Source organism: Euprymna scolopes, chromosome 11 (assembly GCF_053919585.1).
Source record: "Euprymna scolopes isolate OS-2025 chromosome 11, ASM5391958v1, whole genome shotgun sequence".
Taxonomy (NCBI): Eukaryota; Metazoa; Mollusca; class Cephalopoda; order Sepiida; family Sepiolidae; genus Euprymna; species Euprymna scolopes.
The window spans coordinates 2,618,153-2,640,504 of NC_136492.1; the positions used below are offsets into that span (position 1 = coordinate 2,618,153).

The 22,352-nt window shown below is 36.8% G+C and overlaps 1 protein-coding gene across 2 annotated transcripts in view; it reads left to right on the forward strand.

Moving 5' to 3' along the window:
• Window positions 1-22,352, forward strand: part of LOC145287724 (NADP-dependent malic enzyme-like) — a 195,380-nt gene that overhangs the window by 3,532 nt on the left and 169,496 nt on the right. Inside the window, exon 1 of one of the 2 annotated variants that reach the window (XM_080135480.1) lies at window positions 18,031-18,144. The exons of the other annotated variant lie outside the window; for it this stretch is intronic. The gene's annotated coding sequence lies outside the window, so the exon portion shown is untranslated. Of the gene's footprint in view, window positions 1-18,030; window positions 18,145-22,352 lie in introns of those variants that run through there. 2 annotated transcript variants of the gene reach the window in all.

Sequence of the window (22,352 nt, forward strand, 5' to 3'; positions counted from 1 at the left end):
GAGTGAGAGACTAGTAGCAGATGCACCAGCCCAAATATGACAACACTACTTCATACATGGGCGAATGGTGGCCTTATAGAGGTACAGGATACTTTCGGGCGTTAGTAGCTCTCTAGCACGGTAGAGAGAGCCTACCTTTTTCGCAGCGGTCCTGGCAATGCTCTCAATGTAATTGTTTCAATTCATGTTTCCTGTGAACGTTAAGCCGAGGAGTTTAAAAGAAGTACTTTCAGATAATGAATTTTTGGCCATTGTTATTGGTGGTAGAGAAGGTTTCTTGTAATTATTGAAGGAGACAAGCTTAGTCTTGGCAGTATTGAATGTGACCATCCACTTTTGTCCCCATTCCACTACAGATTGGAGGTCATCCTCTAGTGTTTCTGACATTTCTTTAGATATGTGTTCATTTGTTTTCCTGTCGTGTCTGTTACAGAGCATGGTGTCAACTGCATATATACCCATCTCACAGACAATTTTGTCGGGGAGGTCATTTATGAATATTAGGAATAATAGAGGTCCAAGGATAGACCCTTGAGGCACTCCCACATTTATATCATATTGTTTAGATGTACGGCCATCGAAGACAACCTGGATTTTTCTCTTATCTAAGAAGGATTTAATTATGTTAAGTATTCGTCCAGTGATACCGTATGATCTGATTTTCCTGAGAAGACCTTCATGCGATATCCTGTCAAAAGCCTTAGATATATCTACAGTTACCGATCTACCCTCCCCTGCTTTGTCAAGTGAATGGTATATACGTTCAGAGAGATTACAGTTAGGATATCTGCTGTGGAACAGGCTTGCCTAAATCTATAATGTTAGTCGGTCAGATGTTTAGCATCTGTAAGATGATGGACTAGAGCTTGGTTAATTATGGACTCAAATATTTTGGCGAAAAGTGGGAGAAGACTAATGGGGTGATAATTTAATGGGTCAGTTCTTTCACCAAAATTCTTGAAAACTGGTACCACAGAAGCAGTTTTCCAGCAGTCCGGAAAGCAAGATTCATTAAGGCATTTGTTGTAAAGTTTGGATAGAACTGGAGCTACTTCGGCGCACTTTTTTAATAGCACAGCCGAGATGAAATCAGGTTCACATGCTTTTGAAGTGTCAAGTTTTTTATGATAGCATGCACTGAGAAGGGGTGATTTTCAGATCGTCTAGCATGGCGTCTGTCCGCAAAGGAAGATCAGGGAGGGGGTTGTTAGCTGGGTCCAGTGTGGAGTTTGAGACAAACCGATTCGCGAGCATGTTAGCCTTCTCGGTTGCTGAGCAAACAACCTCATGATTGTTGGATAGTAGGGGAGTTATTGATTGCCCATTATTTACTACACTATTGTAGATTTTCCAGAAGTCACGTGTTCCTAATTTTTGTGCTTAAGTGCGGTTTCTGATGGTTTCAGTAAATTCTCTCTTAGCTGTCGGTATTTTTTTCTTGCAGTTACTTCTAGCTTCTATATACTTCTGTCTGTTTGAGCTGCAATTATGTCGGTTAAATCTGTGGTATGCATACTGCCTTTGCTCAATGGCAGTTGCACAAGTAGAAGTAAACCATTGGGGAGAGTGGGGCTTGCTATAAAATTTCTGCATAGGAACATGTGTTTCAATTGCTGTTTTGAACCATTCAGTGTCTCATTTGCGCACTGTTCAGCAGGAAGAGAAAAGATATTTCCCCATGAAGCATTTCCAAATTACTGAGTAAAATCGCCAACGTTTTACGCAGTATCGGTGACGTCATCATTTTGTGTCTAACTTAAATTGTGTGGTAAATTTTACGGATGGCCAAAGACGCTAAAATTTAATATGTCATTGTCTATGTGATTGTATAAGCGATTGTGTGCGTATTGTTTGACATTGATAACGTGTGTGTGTGTGTGTGTGTGTGTGTGTGTGTGTGTGTGTGTGTGTGTGTGTGTGTGCGTGTGCGTGTGTGTGTGTGTGTGAAAGGTGGGGACGGGAGAGAGAAGTTATTGGAAAGTTCTAAATACTGGCTATTGTGCGAACGCGTGACTCGTTGTTTTTTTAGTCTGGAATACAATTATTTCCAGCAAACTAAACACACACAAAAAAGTTAAAACGTAGAAATTGCTGCAAACAAAAGCGAAAAAATACAAAGAACAAAACAGCGGCAAAGATTCAAAGAGAAAAAGCGAGAATTCAATTCTCACACGCGATTTATTAACAAGTCATGCAACATACCTTAATAAACCCCTTTCTTTTTTAGAACTTTCATTCGCTCCCAAACAAAGCGAGACGTAAGGGGCTACTGCAATTAGAGGTCCAATTTGTAGGAGGCATCCTAAGTGGGGAGTTGTGCAACAAGATGTTTGTTCACATTACATTTAAATTTCTGCATGTTGGTTCAGTTAGGAAACCAGAAGGAAATATTTAGAGTATGTGATGGCAACGTTCTGTCTTTTTTTTTTTTTTTTACTTGGGAGTCACCATTTATCAAGGCCCGATAACCACTCGAGGATAAGGGTTAATGAATCAAGGCCCGATAGCCACTCGAGGGTAAGGTCGTTAATGGTGTAAATTGGGTAGAATTTGATTATTTATGGGGACGACTCAACAAGAACTTGTTTATATTGGATTTGAAGACTACCATGTTGTCTTTAACCGGGAAGCAGGCCAGTGGAACAATGTTCCACAGCCGGGTAGTTCTGGGAAAGAAGCTTTATTCATGGAATATCTGCATTTAGATTTAGGTGCAGATAGAGAGTGGAGGAAATTGTATATAGTGGTTGTAGCCAGACGAGTGTTTTTTTTGTGAAAGTTTGGTAAAGGGGAACCATAGTTTGGAGTTCAGTCGAGTACTTGCCATGAAAATAACCATAAAGCAGGGACAGGCTCACAATGTCTCCTGTGTGGAAAAGAGGTTGTAGGGAAAAGAAAAAAGCATTACCTACTAAGTTTCGAAAGTATTGCTCCCTATTTTTTATTCCGCTAGAATGGATCAAGGAGACTTTTTTTTTTTACAAGGAAGTCACCACTTATCAAGACCCAAAGACCACTCGAGGCTGATGGTTAATGAATGTAAGATGGTAGTGTAGTAATCGTTAATGATGTAAGTTGGGTAGAATTTGATCATTTAAGGGGACAGCTCAACAAGAATTTGTTTACATCTGACTTGAAGACGGCTATATTGTAGTCAACCATGAAACACTCCAGTTAAACAGTGTTCCACATTCAGGCAGTTCTAGAAAAGAAACTTTGTTCAGGGAATCTGCTTTTAGATTTAGGCATAGATAAAAAATGAGTGAATTGTATGTAGTTGTTGTAGCTAGTTGAGTGTTTTTTGTGAGAGTTTGGTGAGGGGAGCATAGATTGCAGCTAAGTCGAACACTTGCCATGAAAATAATGATAGAACAGAGATAGTCTCGCAACATCTATTCTGTGGAAAAGATGCTGTAGAGAAGAGAAAAGGACATCACCTACTAGATTTTGAAACCGGTTTTGAACTTTAGCATCTACTGTGGTTAAAAAGTCGAAGCTGGAGTTGCCTCTCCAGATGCAGGCCTGGACGGGTAATAAGAAGACCTAGGTTTGCCCGGTTAACAGGGTCTCCTCTCAGCATTGCAAACATAGTCCGACAGAAAGGCAAGCCAATGTTTAGAGCCAACACAGGAGCAGGAGTTGCCGGAAAGTTCCTATTTATTATTATTTATATATATATATATATATATATATATATATATATATATATATATATGTTATGACGTTTACTCTAGCTATGCCATTGAAGCAAGCACAGGGATGGAATATTAATGAAATTCGCCCATACATGGAGTATTGCTGCCACATCTCGGCTGGTGCATCTACCACTAGTCTCTAATCCCTTGGATAGGATCAAAAAAAGTGTTTTCAATCTAATGTCCCGCTTTTTCACCTTAGCTTATCGTTTGTAGCTCATGTGTATTAGTCTCTGCGTTCAAAGATTTTCTTTAATATTTCAAACGTTTTCATTATTGTCATCCCCCGATTCCAATTTCTTCCATTTTTTTTTTACAATGTTTTTCTGGATTGTTCTGAGTGCTCCTACTATTATTGGTATTATCTTGACTTTCTACATCTTTTATATCCCTTTCAGTCCTCTGGCCAGTTTCAGTCCTCTGGTTAGTTTCAGTCCTCTGGTTAGTTTCAGTCCTCTGGCTAGTTTCAGTCCTCTGGCTAGTTTCAGTCCTCTGGCCAGTTTCAGTCCTCTGGCTAGTTTCAGTCCTCTGGCCAGTTTCAGTCCTCTGGCTAGTTTCAGTCCTCTGGCCAGTTTCAGTCCTCTGGCCAGTTTCAGTCCTCTGGCTAGTTTCAGTCCTCTGGCTAGTTTCAGTCCTCTGGCCAGTTTCAGTTCTCTGGCTAGTTTCAGTCCTCTGGCCAGTTTCAGTTCTCTGGCCAGTTTCAGTCCTCTGGCCAGTTTCAGTCCTATGGCCAGTTTCAGTCCTCTGGCTAGTTTCAGTCCTCTGGCCAGTTTCATTCCTCTGGCTAGTTTCAGTCCTCTGGCCAGTTTCAGTCCTCTGGCCAGTTTCAGTTCTCTGGCCAGTTTCAGTCCTCTGGCCAGTTTCAGTTCTCTGGCTAGTTTCAGTTCTCTGGCCAGTTTCAGTCCTCTGGCCAGTTTCAGTCCTCTGGCCAGTTTCAGTTCTCTGGCCAGTTTCAGTCCTCTGGCCAGTTTCAGTCCTATGGCCAGTTTCAGTCCTATGGCCAGTTTCAGTCCTATGGCTAGTTTCAGTCCTCTGGCTAGTTTCAGTTCTCTGGCCAGTTTCAGTTCTCTGGCTAGTTTCAGTCCTCTGGCCAGTTTCAGTTCTCTGGCCAGTTTCAGTCCTCTGGCCAGTTTCAGTTCTCTGGCCAGTTCTGTGTATTTGCTTTGCTTCTCCATCTCTTTCATATTTATTCTGCGATTTACTGGAACGGTAAAATCTACAATCTGGCAGGACTTTTCCTTCGTGTTTACTATTATGACATCCGGGCTTCTTGCTTGGATAGGTTTGTCTGTTTGTAAGTCTCATAGAATTTTATGAGTTTCATTTTCAAGTACTGCTGCCTGTTTGTGCTTATATCAAGTTTGTGTTAGGTGTGCTCTGACATTTTCTCTGACATTTTTTTTCCATGGATGCTCTACCCTATTTGCTCATTTCAGAAAAAAGGGGGGGGGGAGTATTTTCCCGTTTTCAAACTGAGGGTTACGGCTTCGTAATTTTTTTACAGAGAAGTAATAAATGCAACGACAACGCAAAATATTCTGAATTTTTTTAGATGAGGATCGGTTATTCATAATAGTTGGATTCATTAGACTACTGTTCTCATCATGAGGGTCATTTTCACATTTCAGTCGGGGTACCCTCCAGCCTTCTTCAGGTGTATCTTGTCAAACTCGGGAATTTGGACGGAACTTTGAGCAGAACCCTTTATTTACTTCACGGGGGTAGCATGCTCTCGTTCTGCCAGCCATGACTGGATAGAGCTCCTAAGTAATTCGCAATTGTATTCTTCCGTCGCCTACACTGAGAATTGAACCTTCAACACAATTGTGAATTCCTTAGGACTTCAGTAGTCCGATGAATCCAAATAACCCGAAGAACAACACAATTCAAGGTGAATTTGAACAGGAGCTGGCCTACTGTATCGCCTTTCTCATACCTTTCTACCACCCTTTTGCTACATAAAAAGTTTGTGTTAAGGTGTTGTGACTTTTTCCGGTGACATTTTTCTGTGATATTTTCCCATTGATACAGAGTTCAATATTAAGCTGTACCATATTTGTTCGTTTCGGAAAAAGAGGAAGAGGTATTTACCCATTTTCAAATTAGGGATTCATAATTTCCACTTTCAAGTATTTATACCCGTTTGTGCTTATATCAGGTTTATGTGGGGTGGTTGTGATGTTTTCCTGTGCCATTTTTTCCATTGATGCTGGGTTCAACAGTAAGCTGTGCCATATTTTCTCGCTTCGGAAAAGAAGAGATAATTTCCCGCTTTTAAACTAAAGGTTAGGGTTTCATAATGGTACCGAAGAGAAGTATCGAATGTAGCAACAATCCAAGGCGAATTTGCCTACTGTATATTGTAGAGGACTTTTTTTTTTCTTTTTTTTTTTTTTTTTTTACAAGGGTGTCACCACTTATCAAGGCCCAGAGGCCACTCGAGGATAAGGGTTAATAGGTATACATTAGTCATTGTGATTTTAGCATAGTAAACAGTGGGAATTTTGAAACTTGGATTACTTAGGGGGACGATTCAATTAGAACTTGTTCACATTGGACTTTTTCTTTTTTTTTTTTTTTCATAGGTATATACACATTATCAAGGCCAAGAGGCCACTCAAGGATAAGGGTTAAAGAGTGTACAGTAGAAATTGGACAATATAATAATCATTAGTAATGAAAATTTGTTAAATTTGATAACTTATATGGAACGGCTCATCAAGAACTTATTTACGTTAGACTTGAAGACAACCATATTGTAGTCAGCCGGAAAGCAGGAGGATATATATATATCTTTAATTTTAATTCAGTGTAATTATAAATAAGTCTTCCATGTAAATTTCCACCATCTTTTCCCAAACGAAACATGTTTGTTTCATTTTTTGCTGACAAATAGAATTTACTTTAAAAAAAAAAAACAGTACTTATTTAGAATTACACTGAATTAAAATTTAAAAAAAAAAAATACAGACAAATCTTTATGAACACAAAACGAAGATGTCATATTCCAAAAATCACGTAACTTAATCAAATATTTTAAATAATAATCAAATTCAACCAGTAATAATAATTGTTATAAACAGAACTGAACGTATGGAAAGCAAGAAATTGACAAACGAATGGGGTTAAGTTCAAACGTTTATTTAAAGTTGAAAATGATCGTGAAACGAAACTGCTGGTGTGTCAGGATAGTTTTGGCCACGGCGGCAGCGGCTACTGGCTGCTGACGGAACAAAGTTCACGGTATGGCTCACATTGGTCTTGGCGATGGCGGCGACGGTGACTACTGGTTGCTGATGGAGCGAAGTTCACAACGCGGCTTACATTGGCCTAACTGCCTGTTTGTCGAGAAAGCTGGCGCTTTTATAGTAATGACGCGGACGTAGGTGACGGCAAAGAAAGTTGTAGTGGAGTGGTGGATATATCATACATATCCCCTAGTTGTACAAAATAGAAAAAATGAATTGCATTGAGGAAGGAACGAACAACGCTTTTACTTGAATTAAACGAACTAGAATTTATTTTGTGAAGAAACAAATGAAAGAAAAGGGTACAGCACGCGTTTCGTTTGGCTCGCGTCTCTCGTTGTTTACTGGTGAGAAGGAAAGTCTATCGTCGTAGAGAGAGAAAGAGAGAAAGTCAATCCAGGCCATGGAGATAGAAAACGTGTAAGGTGTACGTACTGTCTGTTAACTCTTCCCCCCCCCCACGCTTTTATAGTCATGACGCGGACGTAGGTGAAGGCAAAGAGAGTTTTTGATCACTGGCTTATGTTTTGCTTTTTAATTGTTTGTCTTTTTCTGATTTAATATGTTGTGGAAAATCGTCTGTTTGGTGTATGTATGCATGTGTTATATCGATTTAAAGCTAATAAAATTGTGAATGTAATCTAGTCGGTGTTGTACGGTTGAAGTGTTTCGTGAAATAGATATTCGTGTTTATATGCTGCAAGAGTTGCATTTACTGCGATGTTTGTGTTTTGTATTTTGGTTTTTCTTTTGATGTGCGGCCTTCTCTGGCGGTTTTCTTTGTTGACGTGATGTGCGAGCTATTCTATTGATGTGTGTATGTGGAGAAATGGGCTTTGAAGTTGTCGTGTGTTTTTAGTTCATTTGCATCGACGAACGGATTTGTCTTAGCGTCGCCATTATTGTCGTTGTCGCAGCTGCTGCTGGTTTTTTGGTTTATTCATGTAAATATGGAGGAAGATGCGATATAACATAATCAAATTTTACCGTTTTTAGCACTCAATAATAAAATAATATAAAATAGCACAGTTCATAAATCTCGGTAATCGAATTGAGTTGTCGGCCTTGGAATTTTTACACATTCTAAAAAAAAAAAAAAAACATGGCGTCCCCCAGCCCCGCCTCTCTTACTCATGATATCTGATTTTTGTAATTAAAAAAAAAAAAAAACTATGTGATCAATTCATACGATTTTTGGAATATAACATCTTTGTTTCGTGACAAGTACATACATCATAAAGATTTTCTGTATTTTTGTTTTTTTAATAAATGTAATTCGAAATGCACTGAAAAATACTAAGTTGTGCAGAGTCCCGTTTGTTTTCCGACAAAAATGTTGAATTTTGAATATCATGTGTTTTTGTTTTCAACAAAAAAACTGTGAATACTTGAAGCCTGATTAGATATGCCTTTTCTTATCAAACACTTGGAGATTGGAAGACGTGTTGGCGGTCGCAAACCAGGACTCTCCTAGGATGATTATTCTTTATTTTTATTAGTGCTACTAGATTGGGCTGTCTGAAGATACTGCTTCCTAATCTAAAATGCACCAAACACTTATTGTGACACTTGTATATTACTGATTATGAAAAGAGGAAAACTGGAGGCAACGGAAGGTATGGAATTACCCAACCAAACGGAGATTTTTTTTTTTTTTTTTTTTTTTTTACATAGGCATCACCACATTATCAAGGCCCAGAGGCCACTCAAGGATAAGGGTTAAAGAGTGTACAGTAGAAATTGGACAATATAGTAATCATTAGTAATGAAAATTTGGTAAATTTGATAACTTATATGGAACGGCTCATCAAGAACTTATTTACTTTAGACATGAACACGACCATATTGTAGTCAGCCGGAAAGCAGGAAAACGGAAGACAATTCCACAGGCGTGCAGTTCTAAGAAAGAAGCTTTGTTCATGGAATCTACGTTTAGGTTTAGGCACAGATAAAGAGTGGGGGAAATTATTGATAGTGTTTACTGCTAGACGAGTGTTTCTTGTGAAAGTTTGGCGAGGGGGGACCATAGATTGAAGCTCAGTTGAACACTTTCCATGAAAATAATGATACATCAGAGACAAACTCGCAACATCTCTTCTGTGAGATAGAGGTTGCAAGGAGGAGAAAAGGACATCTCCTACGAGGCTACAAAGTCTATTTTGAACTCTATCAAGGCAGGACAAGTCCTTTCTAGCAGCTCCTGCCCAGATGTGGCAACAGTATTCCATCCTTGGACGTACCTGGCTCTTATATAGATAGAGAATAGCATCAGCAGTGAGATATCTACCGGATCGATAGAAAGATCCCACCATTTTTCCAGCGGCCTTGGCAACAGATTTGATGTACGTGTTCCATTTAAGATCAGGAGTAATGGTCAAGCCCAGAAACTTGTCAAAACTTGAGGCCTCCTGAAGACGAGAGCCATTCATTTCAATTGATGCCAAATGTGGATTAGAATGTTGATGATGTAAAGAGAGAAGCTTGGTTTTAGATGCATTAAAAGTAACCAGCCACTCCTTTCCCCATTGTACTACGTGCTCAAGATCAGAGGAGAGAGAATTGGAGAGAACTTGGTCGTTTACTGTCTTAGATGTGGTACCATAAATGGTAGTGTCGTCAGCATAAATGTCAACAAATGATGTAAGGATATGATTTGGAAGATCATTAATGTAGATCAGGAAAAGAGTTGGGCCCAGGATGGATCCCTGAGGGACACCGGCATTAATACTGTGAGCTTCTGATTTTTGCCCCTCAACTACTAATCTTATGAACCTATCAGAAAGAAATGATTTAATAATTGAGAAGACTTTTCCAGCTATACCATAGCTAGCGATCTTATGAAGTAAACCTTTATGCCATACCCTATCAAAGGCTTTAGCTTGCCACTGTCGAGAGATTTGCTAATCCTATGCGATATAACTGTAAGGACATCTGCTGTAGATCTAGCAGAACGGAAACCATATTGAGTGTCACTAAGAAGGTTATTTTTGTTGAGATGGTTGATTACTTCTGTATTTAACACAGATTCTAGCAACTTACTCATGACGCACAGGAGACTTATTGGCCTGTACTGAGAGGGGGATGAGCGATCACCTGAATTCTTAAATACAGGGCATACTGATGAGATTTTCCAGGGAGATGGGAAGCTATTCTCCTTAAGACAACGTTTAAACAGTTTTGTAAGTATGGGCGCTAGTTCAGGTTGATGAGATGAAAACACTCGGTGAACATAACAGCTACAAATATTTGGGAGTTCTCAAAGCAAACACCATCAAAGCAACAGAAATGAAAGAGAAAATTGGAAATTAACAACTTGTGGAAATCCCTATATCAATAAAGTAACTGCATGAATTCCCCTCTAAAAAGAGTATCATAAGTTTGCAACAACAGATGTCACATACAAATTTTAATATATCTAAGCTAATAGCAATTATCTTGTTAATTGGATTCAAATGACTTCGCTACTAATATATATTCATATTATATCTTTGATCCCCTCCCCTTTGTGTGAAGTGTTCCACGTTGCGTTATGATTAATGTATGTAGAAACCATTCAATCGAAAGGGGCTTTCTTGTGTTTCAAGCCCCGACTGGTCTTCCGATGAACATTCAATCAGAGGATCTTTCTTGTGTTTCAAGCCCCGACTCGTCTTCCAATGAATATTCAGCCCGAGGGGCCCTCTTGTGTTTTAAGCCCTCATTAGGTCTTCCTATAATGGAAATATGGAAGAACTCTAACCACTTTAACACACCTGGCTATCTCCAAGTTTGTTGTAAGGATTCAGACAGACATATGCATGGACTTGGAGTCTATATTCGAAACACTCTCTCCATTGACTAGAGAACCAAAACTAGAATCAGACGACCAGGCTTTTATGTGCTTTAGACTTAACCTGCAACATAGCGTTAACTATTTATATTTTCTCTACAGGTCTCGCTCAACCCAGGACTGTACACTAATCAACCAAGTCTCTGACAGCATAGATACAACACTCTCCCTTGATATTAGTGCACAAGTACATGTATTCGGTGACTTTAATGTCCACCACAGTAATTGTCTTTGCTTCTCTACATACAAAGAGGCAGCTGATACCTTCTCTATATCTCATTCCCTGTCACAGATATTTATGTTTCCGACCTGTCTCCCAGATCAACAAGTATCACTTCTATAACCATTTCTGATCACAGTTCCTGAAGATTATGTAACAAATACCCATAGCCCACTCAGGAATGCTGATCACGCTGCGATAATGGTAGAAATCATCCTAAATTCTTAGCCCAAAGCTTAAGAGCCATTGCTCAAAACGAAAAGGTGTTATATAAACCAACACAAAGTCAATTATCTCGATTCCTTTGTGTTCTTAAACCAAAGGAAATGGTTGATTGTTGAATTGCTCCCCCGTTGTATCAAAGTACCTGCAGAATGTCTTCTTGGTTCCTCCTCTTCTCTTCTCTCTCCAATAATCGAGCACAGCATATAATAACAAAACTCTAAAGCACGTCTGACAGCACTGACTTCTGCCAACAGTCTGCCCCTCCTCTTAACAACACAGGCGTTTTATATCGCAAAATCGTTCACTTCTATTTGCATATTCTTCTAACTCACGTGATCACTACTCTATAAATAAGAGTCTTGACCGTTTTCTTTTCTTTCTTTTTATTTATTTTCGGTGACCGACCCGCACGTGGTCTATCCAGGTAAGTCACGCATTTCTCCACAATAAGAAAGCTGACTGGGAAGCCATCAGGGATCTCATCAGAGATGCTCCATGGGGGAATATCTTTTCTCTTCCTGCAGAACAATGTGTAAATGAGACCACTGAATGGTTCACAGTGGCAATTGAAGCACATGTGAACACACAGAAGTTCTATAGCAAACCTCATTCTTCCCAATGGTTTATTCGTGCAACGGTTTTCATTGATATACAGAAGCATGTCTCACTTTTATAGTCCTGCTGGCATGGTAAGCCGAGCGCAAGCTGAAGGTGTTGGGAAATTAATCCAAAAATTATTCATTTTAATTTACTGGTAAAATCACTGATGTGGATCCAAGGTTGGACCACAAACGGAAACACAGAATACAGATCAGGTGTAACTAAAGATATATTAAGCAAAAGGTCACAAGGATAGGATAAAGGTCAATTATACCAAATTTCCACAACTAATAATTACTACGCTATTGTCCCAATGACTAACGTACACTCATTAACTTTCATCCTCAAGTGGCCTTCTGGCCTTGACAGGTGGTGACCCCTTTGTAAAAAAAAAATTCCCTGATTTACACCTCCAAATCGTTACATTAAACTATATAAATAACTAAAAGAAAGAAAAAAGAGTTTTTTTGTTTTTTTACAAGGAAGTCACCACTTATCGAGGCCCGGAAGCCACTCGGGATAAGGGTTATTGCATATACAGTAATCAATGGGATAATATCGTAGTAACCGTTAGTAATGGAGATTTGATAAAGTGTCTTACTTAAGGGGCGGTTCGTCAGGAATTTGTTTATGTTGGACTTGAAGACATCCAAGTTGTAGTTAGATGGGAAACAGGCAAACGGAAGAGAGTTTCACAGGCATGCACTTGTAAGAAAGAAGCTTTGTTCATGGAATCTTCGTTTTGATTTAGGCACTGATAAAGAATGGAGAAAATTATTGAAATAGATAGATAAATAGATAGATATATAGATAGATAGGTAGAAAAATAGATAGATGTATAGATAGATAGATAGATAGATAGATAGATAGATAGATAGATAGATAGATAGATAGGTAGATAGATAGATGTATAGATAGATAGATAGATAGGTAGAAAGATAGATAGATGTATAGATAGATATATAGATAGATAGGTAGAAAGATAGATAGATAGATAGATAGATAGGTAGAAAAATAGATAGATGTATAGATAGGTAGATAAATAGATAGATATATAGATAGATAGGTAGAAAGATAGATAGATGTATAGATAGATAGGTAGATAGATAGATAGATAGATAGATAGATAGATAGATCGGTAGAAAGATAGATAGATGTATAGATAGGTAGATAGATAGATAGATGTATAGATAGATAGATAGATAGATAGATAGATAGATAAATAGATAGATAGATAGAAAGATAGATAGATGTATAGATAGATAGATAGATAGATAGATAGATGGATAATATTGAGAAAAAAGAGAGTGAAGATGATAGAGAAGAATAAAGAGAAAATAAATTATGACATCCCAATGTACTTTGTCTTTGTGAAATCCTTTGACTTGTAATGCATGTAAAACCATGATTATCAACCAAGGTCAAAGTTCAAGAAAATATTCTATTTGATGATAAATAAAACAAATACTGACTCATCGCGTCACGGGGCTGAATCGATTAGGAATGATTTGCTCCCAGATGTTGCAAAAGACATTGGAGTAATAATGTATATTTAATAATCTTTTTTTTACACAAGAATCACCACTTATCAAGGCCCAGTGGCCATTCGAGGATAAGGGTTGATATGTATACATTAGTCAATGTGATTATAGTGTAGTAAACATAACTAGTGGGAATTTTCTAAATTGGATTACTTAGAGGGACGGTTCATCAAGAACTTGTTTACATTGGACTTGAAGACAATCAGATTGTAGTCAGCTGGAAAGCAGGCAAACGGAAAAGAGTTCCACAGGCGTGCAGTTCTAAGAAAAAAGCCTTGTTTGTGGAATCTATATTTAGGTTTAGGCACGGATAAGGAGTGCAAGAAATTATTGATAGTTGTTTTGGCCAGACAAGTGTTTCTTGTGAAAGTTTGGTGAGGGGGGACCATAGATTAGAGCTCAGACGAGCACTTACCATGAAAATAATGATAAAGCAGAGACAGGCTCGCAATATCTCTTCTGTGAGAAAGAGGTTACAGGGAAAAGATAAGAGTATCCCCCACTAAGCTACAAAGTCTATTTTGAACTCTGTCAAGGCGGGATAAGATGCTTCTAGCAGCTCCTGCCCAGATGTGGCAACAGTACTCCATTGTTGGCCATACCTGGCTTTTATATAGGTAGAGAATGGCATCAGGAGTGAGATATCTACTGGAGCGGTAGAAGGATCCCATCATTTTTCCAGCAACCTTGGCAATGAATTTGATATATGTGTTCCATTTCAGGTCAGGAGTAAAGGTCAAGCCCAGAAGCTTGTCAAAACATGAAGCCTCCCCAAGACAAGAGCCATTCATTTCAATTGATGCCAGATTGGCATCAGAGCGTAGCTGATGTAGAGATAGAAGCTTGGTTTTAGATGCATTAAAAGTAACCAGCCACCTCTTTCTCCATTGTACCACTTGCTCAAGATCAGAGAAGAGGGAATCAGAGAGCACTTGGTCGTTTACCGTCTTAGATGTGCTACCATAGATAGTAGTGTCATCAGCATAAATGTCTACGAATGATGTAAGGATGTGATTTGGAAGATCGTTTATGTAGATCAGGAAGAGAGTTGGGCCCAAGATGGACCCCTAAGGGACTCCAGCATTAATACTGAGAGCTTCTGATTTCTGCTCATCAACCACTACTCTTCTGAACCTATCAGAGAGAAATGATTTAATAATTGAAAAGACATTTTCAGCTATACCATAGCTGGAGATCTTGTGAAGTAGACCTTTATGCCATACCTTATCGAAGGCCTTTGCTAAGTCAAGGACAATTGCCCTAGAGAGGAAGCCTCCGTCGAGAGATTCGCTAATCTTATGAAATATAATTGTAAGCATGTCTGCTGTAAATCTAACAGTAGTAGCGAGTGGTGTGAGGTACGCGGTCGGTCCGTAGACCGACCAGCTCGAAAGCTGGTCCTAAAAAAGGGCTGGAAACAGTTTGTCTCTTGCTTTTGTTTCCGCTGGTCTTTTGCGTCCAAGGATGGAATACTGTTGCCATATCTGGGCAGGAGCTGCTAAAAACAGCCTATCCTGCCTTGACAGAGTACAAAATAGACTTCGTGGCTTAGTGGGGATGCCCTTTTCTCTACCCTGCAACCTTTCTCCCACAGAAGAGACGTTGCGAGCCTATCCTTGTTTTATCGTTATTTCCATGGCAGGTGCTCCTCTGAACTCCAATCTCTGGTCCCCCCTCACCAGACTTTCACGAAAAACACCCGTCTAGCTGAATCCACTGTGAAAACTTTCCCCCACTCTATATCTGTGCTTAAATCAAAACGCGGATTCCATGAACAAAGCTTCTTTCTTAGAACTGTACGCCTGTGGAACTCTGTTCTGTCTGCCTGCTTCCCACCGGACTACAACTTGGATGTGTTCAAGTCCAATGTTAACAAATTCCTAATGAAGTAAACACTTCATCAAATCTCCACACTAACGTAATGTACTTGCAATAACCCTTATCCCTGAGTGGCTTCCGGGCCTTGATAAGTGGTGATCACTGTGTAAAAAAAAAAAAATGTGTGGATTTCCTTTGAAAGGGGAAGTGACGTTGTCCATGCGTGCGTGTATGTGAGTACATATGTGTACGTTAGCGTGTGTGTATATACACGTGAATGTGAGTGTATGTACGCGAACATGAATATATGTATGTGTGTGGACGTGGGCGCGTATGTTTGTGTGTGCATATGTATATGACAAGTAATATAACTTGAAATGTGAACGCGTGTTTTTGTGTGAGACGAGAAAATGCTCGCGCAAATCTCTCAAGTAACTCTATCCCAGCATGCACCTTGGATGATGTTATTCGAAGCAAATGGAAAATTTCCATGTTATTTATTCATCGACTTCCACTACACAATAGACTTGCCTTTCCCTCGCATTAATTAATCCTCAATCGTCAACAAGCAGAAGGTGGTATCACTAACATCAGTGATTTTTAAGCGTTTCACTTTTCAATGGACGCAAGTATTGATTTGATTAGTGATGGCCAGTGATGAGTGAAGGTTTTTTTTATGTGCAAGTCGAGTCACGTAACATACACTGGTTGAATCTTTCATCATTAACTTATACAGGATGTCCAAAAAGTCACTGAACGCTTTTGAACTTAAATAGATTCTTTATTTTTGATATCTTTCTGTAATTTTAACACAATTTGACTAAGACATTGGAAAATTAAAAAAAAAATACAAAATTCAAATAATTTTTATTTATAAAAAAATAATGTCTTTTAATTGTTGCCTATTTTCAGCTTCGCATATTTGTGCTCTTTCCAAAACATTATTCATAACACATTGCAGAATCTCTGGATTGCGATTTAACTCCTTTATTTTGTTCCTGATATTTTCTTTCAATTCTTGCAGGGTTAGAGGTTTGACATTTCAGGGTCTGCCAGTTCGCAGAAATAAAAGTTTTTTGTTTTTTTTTTATTTCATGATAAAACAAGAAATGGTTCATTTGGTTTCGTTTTTCGTTTCATGCTTTGTGATTTCCATTCCATATTTAAATAAACTGAGTTCACTTCCGGCGTCTTAACTTTGAGTACTGAACTTTTGGACATAACCAAGTTCTTCTATATCCAAGGAACAGACGGCTTTCAGAAAGTTCAAAGTAAGATAGTCGCATTTGTAAGAAATTTCTTTCCTACACACTCAATTTCCTCCCTGCAGAAGCAAATGAATTCCATAAACAAAAGCCATACCTTTAACCTCAAAATTTATTCACAAATAATAGCAATGAAAGTTCTTTGGTTCTGGTATAATCCTTTTGCAAAATAGTGGCCCAATTTGCTTCCATACGCATGGAGCCTTTAGTTCGAATTCCTATTGTCAGAATGTTAATTCGTTGTTCCTTTGGAAGGATCCGTGATGATCATGGAGAACACGGCGGGAATGATGGCGCCTATAATCCAGCATAATGTGAGCCTCTTGAGACTCAAGAAGAAATGAGATGAGATCCAATATTTGGACAATAAACATGACGAACAGTTTCTTGAATGTCCTCCTTGATTTGAATAGGTTCAGCAAAATAAGTCTCTGCTTGTAGAGATGTGTCCTTCGTTCACCGACTGTTTAGTGTCCATGAAGGAATTGTCTTGTCTCCCTAGAGAGAGAATCGCTGTGTTTGAGTCTATCCCGTTTCGTGTTTTTTGTTAGACTGAAAAATAAACGCATGAATACAAAAAAGGCGCCAAATCAAATCACCTGACACATTCAAATTTAAACCAATCACAGACCGGCTACTAGAGCTGTATGGCCGGCCTAAAAGAAAGATGGCCGTTGTATATGGAATTTCTCACGCATTCAAATTAAGTAGGAAAGATTTCTTTAGTTGTTGACTGTTCAACTTCGTTTACAGAAAGATGAAGAATGCGTGTTTTTGCATTCAGTCCAACAAATAAGGTTTCTGCTGATTGGTCAATGAGAATCGTTTTGACCAATCAGATAGGTCCTTTCTTTTTTTTGAATAGTAGGAGTGGGTAAAAAGATAATCATTTTTGAAGTAAAGAAAAGTAAACTCCCTTTTTTTATACATCGTTAAGATAGAGTCGACAAATCGACTTTATTTTAAAAATGTCATTTTAAGCAAGAAAAATATTATGTACTTAATTGTCATGTCGAAAATAGTAATATATCCACAAATTACGAAAATTCATGTAGTTGAACAACTGCTATTGTTTTTAGTAAAAAAAAAAAAAAAATATTGCTATAGGCTACAAATATTGCATACTAAATATGCGTTCCGAGTTATGTTCCTGCATGTGGACTCTTCACCGTCTACTTTATAACATCTAAGAAAAATGCAATTTTACCCAATTTTTCCATAAAAAAAACTTTCTACTCAATGAATTTTCGTCATTTTGGGATCTGTTACTATTTTCGACATGACAATTAAATACGTAATATTGTTTTTGCTTCAAACGACATATAGTTAAAATCGATCTGTCGACTGTATATTTACAAGCACCAAATATTGTACAGAATTAAAAAGTAAGTGGAATATATTTAGCGTCGCATCAATGTCTTTATTTTCAGTTTTTTTGTTTGTTTTTTTAATGGTTTATTTATTCCCAACAGGCAATTTAACGCCATTTTCGTTTTTGCTCTGTCACCAACAACGAGCTTAACAAAAACAATACTTTCTGACGTCATTTGTTTTTTGTTTTGTTTTTTTGTTTTTTTGCACTAAGTAATTTTTTTCAGGTCTACTGCAGGCCGAAAAAAGTAGGATTTTTTTTTTAATGGAAATCGCTCCAGACAAGGCATAAAGCCACTTGATGTAAGGATCTAAAAAATACATACTTCAAGGTAAAAAAAAATTAACCAACACTAAATGTTAGATGGAATAGATTTCGACCCATAAAACAACAATTCTTCCTCCATTTTCAGAAATATCACTCATTTTTTTTTTTTTTTTTTTTTTTTTTTTAATTACATTTTCACCCCAAACAAGGCACATTGCCACTTTGGTGTAGGGGGCTACTATCAGGGGAAACATCTACTGGGGTACTATGTAGGGATTAGGGCAGCGAGATGTTGGTTCACGTTGCACTTGAACTTATGCATGTCAGTACAGTTGGGGAAGCAGTGACCCGGAATGGAATTCCAAAGTCTAGCAGTTCTGGGGAAGAAACTACTGGAGTAGAAGGATCTTTTACATCTAGGGATCTCTACAGTGTGGGGGTGGGATTTTGCAGCTTGTCGGGTCTGTCGAATGTGAGAACTAAAGGACAAAAATAAGAAAAGCGAGTGTTGGGGTTTACTTTTTACTTTGCTTAAATAGATATGATCCATTGTTTGTTGATAAAGAAGTCGGGGAAGTTGATGTCTTTTATTATATAAACGCCAGTTGTTTGTTTGTTTGTCTGTTTGCCTGTCTGTGTGTCTAAAACAAAAAAAAAATGATTGGAATATTTAAAAAAAATAATTTATTGAAATATTTTAAAAAATAATTTATTGAAATGTTTACAAAAAATAATTTATTAGGGAGAAAGAATTTTAGATATATATTTTTTTTATTTAAGAAGGTTAGTGTTTGGGTGATGTTATATGCAGCAATATGGCAGCAAATTTAATGATTTCTCCAATAAAGAACGCGTTTAAAAAATATATCAGATACAAAATTAACTTCAACATTGGCAAGAGAACACAGTACAAAAACGGGAAAAAATTAAACAAAATTGCTCCAATTCAGAAAATTCAATGTCAGTTTTTTTTTGTTTTTTTTTTTTTGTTTTTATTAATAGCAGGTCGCTTGCATTGTTCATTTGTAAAATATGTATAAATGGACTCTCCTGTCTATTTCAACGTATGAACTTCTGCCACAAGTTGTTCAGAAATCCACACAGATGATTTGTTTATAGTGGTAAAGGCTTTGTGTAGAACCAACTACACTTTTTGGTATTACTGCTAACCTTTGTCTGTGCAGATGACTAGGTGTATCAGAATTTTTGTAGAATTTTTGACACCTCTAACACGAAACTGCGAATAAAATATAAAAATCTCGTAATTTCTCTGTTAAAAGTGGGTTGTTTATTTTCTTTAGTGATTATACTTCCAAAATAAACTATTAAAGTTGTTTTAAAAATAATAGAAATATTTTTTTTTTTTTAAAACAGTAATGAATTTTCCGAACTCAATATTTTTCAATTTTTAAACTTTAAAAATCTATCAAAATTTTTCTATTGATTCTATTTTTACGATATTTTCAGGGTCAATGTGAAATTTTATGTTCTTTCCAATAAATTGAATATAATATTTTAGACATTTTGAAGAGAAAAGGTCAATAAATGATATATTCAAATTTAAAACAAAAAAAAAAGTATTGTTTTTTAGAAATTTACCTGTAAAGTCCGAAGTTTAAAACCTTTTTTAAAAAAAAAAAACACCGTTGTTTTTTTTTTTTTGTTTTTTTTTTTTAATGAAACCTTGGTCCTTGCTCCTTTAATTGAAAAAAAAATTAGGGCTTGAATTGCATTTTTCGAGGAGTTATAAGCTTGGAAAGATGGGGTGGAATTATTCACTATTTTCACGACATTTCTGACACACCTAGCAGATGACTGCCACAGGACAGAGTATACAGTAGACTTCAGGTTTTTACATCAGTTTCCTTCTCCTAGATGCATATTTTTACGAAGAATGAAGGAACATCTGTCCTAATGAATCCACCATCACCCCAGATACAAACCTGGAAACTTTTATGACTCGGCGCGGTACATACAGCACCTAGCCTTCCCAAATGGTCACCTATCTGGTACTGGCTAGACTCATTGTTGCTTAACTTTGTTGATCTGGCGAGAACCAGCGTGTCAAAGTGATTGTGCTAGACAAGTATTCTTTCTCCTAAATAAAAGAAAAAAGAAATAAACAATTACAATAAATATAATAAAATATAAAAACTGTCAGATAGATTAAAGTAGTTTGCTTGAAGCATCGTTTATAGTGTATATGTAAAAAGAAATTTAAGTTTATAGAAGGCAGAACAATGCAAAGGTGTCACAGATAAACTCAAACAGATGCAACCTTAGAAATAACGGTTGAACCAGCTATGCAGTTTCACTTTTATTGATTCTAATTCATGTGTTGTTTTTTATACAATATTTTATGTGTGTTCAACTTTCAAACATGCATGAAAAAATTTCCATGCACCTTGAAAAGTCAGACACATGCCAGGCGAAGGGAAGGCATCCCGAAATATAGCATCACAGACACACCACCTGACTGTGTGAAGCAAGTAAACACATCCTACATTCCTACATGTAAAATATTGTATATAAAAAAAACGTATATATATATATATATATATATATATATATATATATATATATATATATATTTAGTGGAAATGGTAATTAATAAAAACTGAAGAAAGTGCTCAATACTGTTGTAGAGCGAATATGCGTTTTATTTTTTATTACCATATCTTTCTGTTAAGTTACATTATTGTTTCAGCTGTAAAAGTCTGAGGAAGCTACAGACGGCCAAAAAAAAAAACGGCCTGGTAGCTGAAACAATAATGTAGCTTAACAGAAAGATACGGTGATAAAAAATAAAACGTATATATATATATATATATATATATATATATATATATATATATATATATATATATGTGTGTGTGTGTGTGTGTGTTATACTGCTATTAATAAATAAAAAACTAAATATTATATAAAAAACGTATATATATATATATATATATATATATATATATATATATATATATATGTTATGTAGGCGACCTGCTATTAATAAATAAAAAACTAAATATTGTATAAAAAAAACGTATATATATATATATATATATATATATATATGTAGGCGACCTGCTATTAATAAATAAAAAACAACATATATATACGTGTATGGTCATACATATACACATGAATTGGATCAATAAAAGTGAAACTGCATAATTGATTCTGCCATTATATTTTAAGCTGCATCAGTTTAGGTCTATCCATCACATCTTTGCATTGTTCAGCTTTCTGTTAAACTAAAATTTCTTCTTATACAAAAACTGTTCCTAGATTACAAAAAATAATGGATTTTCAAACAAAGTTTTTAAAAAATCAATCTTCAAGTTATCAACAGTGATTTTCAAACATATCCTTATATAAATTTTACGTGTGACGACTCGGATCTCCTAACCTGGACATTTGAAAATCACCATTGATAACACAGAGCAGGTCTTGTTTTTCTTAACGGCATCATGCCACGAGGGATAAATAAGATGAAAAATTTTTTTAAATAACAAAAAACTGCGTCTATCAAAGATAAAGACGAAATTACGGCAAAATGTATTTTGATTTATAAACAAATATATGATTGCTATTACATTACGCATGCATATTCGTAATGCCATCGTTCGATCTTTACGTGGCAATTCCATTTTTTTAATTTTCATACTTTTGTACCGATTTTCCCCGGCTAAAACCAAAATATAAAGTTTCACATGGGTTCAACTACTATTAAGTTTCCTGTTTGTAGACCAAAAACTGACAAAGGAGTTTGGTAGGCAAACTTTTTTAAAAACAAATATATACGTATACATAAATATATATGGAAAGAGGTTTGTGTTTACTATAACCATTTTACGCAAATATTATGCTAGTATAAATCATGTAGAATATCTGCATGATTATAATTACACGTAATCCATAATATAAATCTCACCTGTCTGTTAAAATGTATGCATGAATGTATGTATGTATGTATGTTTGTATGTCTGCCTAAAACTTTCGACAGAGGCGACTGATTTTCACGAGATCGGTATCATTTTGAAGCTTGACCCTTTGGACGACAAATATCGAAAAATTGGCCAAAAATACTAAATCCTTCACTCTCAACGCCTTTTTCGCCGATATTTTCAAAATTCATCCCCTCTTTTTGATTGACTAGCTTTCATTTTAACCTTTACTACTTCCGGTTTGGCAATGGGCGCAACAGCAAAGATGTCATATTTTTTTATGTTCTTTTCCTCCTTCGCGGTACAGGTTCAAGCTTGCCTGCCTCTTACC